Source organism: Chinchilla lanigera, unplaced genomic scaffold (genome assembly GCF_000276665.1).
Source record: "Chinchilla lanigera isolate Chin_1 unplaced genomic scaffold, ChiLan1.0 scaffold00037, whole genome shotgun sequence".
Taxonomy (NCBI): Eukaryota; Metazoa; Chordata; class Mammalia; order Rodentia; family Chinchillidae; genus Chinchilla; species Chinchilla lanigera.
The window spans coordinates 13,715,342-13,717,856 of record NW_004955438.1 but is presented as its reverse complement, the minus strand read 5'-3'; positions in this window follow the sequence as shown (position 1 = coordinate 13,717,856).

Sequence of the window (2,515 nt, the reverse complement as noted above, 5' to 3'; positions counted from 1 at the left end):
CCTGTAATCCTAGTACTGGGGAGGCTGAGGCAGGGGGATCACCACAAGTTTGAGGATCACCTGGGCTACATAGCAAGACCCTGTCTCCAAAAAAAGATCAATATACAAAAACCAATTATTATTTCTATACACTTGTAACAAATGATCCAAAAATGAAATGAAGAAAACTATTTCATCTATTATAGCAGAAAGAAGAATAAAATCTAGCATTTAGGCAGCTCTTTCTGCCATCCTGGAGCCTGTGAAAACCTACTAGCAACAAGACTTCTAAAAGGCTAGTAAATCTGGAAGGTTGTGTGCAGAGACATTTTTGCTGGCTATATGTGAGGTCTCTGCTGTTCAGAAATTGACAGTGATTATGCCCAAGGTAAAACTAAATTCTATTTGGGCAAGACATGTACTTCTATGTATAAAGCAAAGAATAAGGGTGGGCTTGTATGTCAGTGGTAAAGCACTTGCCTGGCATATGTGATACCCAGGGTTAGATCCCCACCACTGCAAAAAAAAAAAGCGGGGTGTGGAAAGTACAAAGCAATTGTAATCAAGACAATATGGTTGGTCGTGGTGCATAGACAGATCAGCTGATGTAGAATTGAAGCTTCAGAATTAAAACCACGTGTCTATTACCAGGTGATATCCAACAAGGATGCTGTTAAGGGGCTCTGAATACAAAATTCCTATGTTGAAATCCTGATCCCCAGTTCCTCAGAATGTGACTGTATTTGGTGACAGAGTGAGTCCTAAGACTCCTAATCCAATATAACCAGCATGCTTGTGGGAGGAGACACTCAGCACTACGGGGAAGACTGTGTGTACGCTCTGGGAGAAGACAATCGCCTTGAGCTGTATGAAGCCAAGGAGAGAAGTCTCAGAAGAAACCAGCCCTCCTGATATCTTACCCTCAGACTTCCAGGCTTCAAAATTGTGAGAAAACACATCTGTGTTGTTTGAGCCCCTCAATCTATGACTATTTTGCTCTGACAGCTCTAGCGGACTAATACAGATTTTGGCACCAAGACTGTTTCTAGAGAAGAGAATCTTAATGAATTTTTTTAATTGGTTCTGGAATTTGTGGAATTGAAGATACTAATGAATTTAAATAACTTTAATGATTTAATTTAAATGATTTACTTAAGTGACTTTAATGATTTTCAAGAAGTAGAGAGCGCACATATAGTCCATGGCATAGTACATAATGAAGATATGTGAAATACCACCATTGGATACTTCTAATCAAATAGTTTGCAGTGATTTGGTTGTTTTGAGAAAGGTCTTGCTAGGTAACCCAAGCTGGCCTCAGCCTCACAGTGATACTCCTGCCTCAGCCTCCCAAGTGCTGACATTTCAGGTATGTGCCACCACACCGCTCTAATCAAATACTTCTGGAAGGCAAAGTTCTTTGTAATCACATATGTGATAGCTTTCAACATTTTTGTCAAACTGACAGTAATCAGATTGGCTTGTTGCTCCTAATTTTACTGGGCCAAGTAGCAAAAGAAATGAATAAATTCAGGGATTCCAGTTTTCAGCTCAAGCACTACATAAATGAATGGAATGTTTCAACATGTCCTGAGAGACCCTTGCCTCCTATACCTGCAAGGCTGCGATGATTACTAAAAACCAAATCTAGAACCTCATCCTGTGAATGGCTGAATTGCAGTGTACATGGAGCCCTCACCCTTGCAGTGAGTCTACCATGAAGGCTTAGGTTGTTGTTACAGTTGGGATTGTGTCTACCCAAATCTCACGGGTTAATAGCACAGCCCCCAGAGTGATTACAGTGGTACCTTGGTTCACAAACTTCATTCTCTCCACGATTCTGGTCGCAAATGGAATTGCATGAGACCTGAATCAAATTCAGTGGTTAAATTCAATGTTGACCTTATGGGGAAATTTGATTTGTTTCTTGTCCAATTTAGATTGCAACCAGAATCGTGGAAATAATTAAGTTCATGAGCTGAGGTGCCATTCTACTGTATTTATAGCTAGAGACTTTAGGAAGGTAAGTAATATTTGAGTGTATTTATTTGGAGACAGGGCTTCACTATGTAGTTCAGGGTAGCCTTGAACTCACTACAAAGCCCAGGCTGGCCTCAGACTTGCAGTGATCCTCCTGCCTCAGCCTCCTGAGTGCTGGGATTATAGGTGTGCACCACTATACTGGTTTAGAGTGGTAAATGATGTTAAATGTGATCGTCAAGGTGTGACTGTAATCCAGTGAGGCTGGTGTTGATATAAGAAGAAAAGACTACTATTAATGGAAATCAGTATAGAGGTTCTTCAAACACTAAAAATAGAGCTATCATTTGATTTGGCTGTACCACTCCTTGGAATATTCTTGAAAGAATTAAACATCAGCATGCTTGCATACCCAACAGGGGTATGGAGACTCAATTCACAATACCTAAACTATGGTCCTCCTCAACTAATAAATGGATAAAGTATGATACAGTCATCCCTTACTATATCACAGTTGACTTATCATGACTTCACTGTATCACGGGTTGTTTTTTTT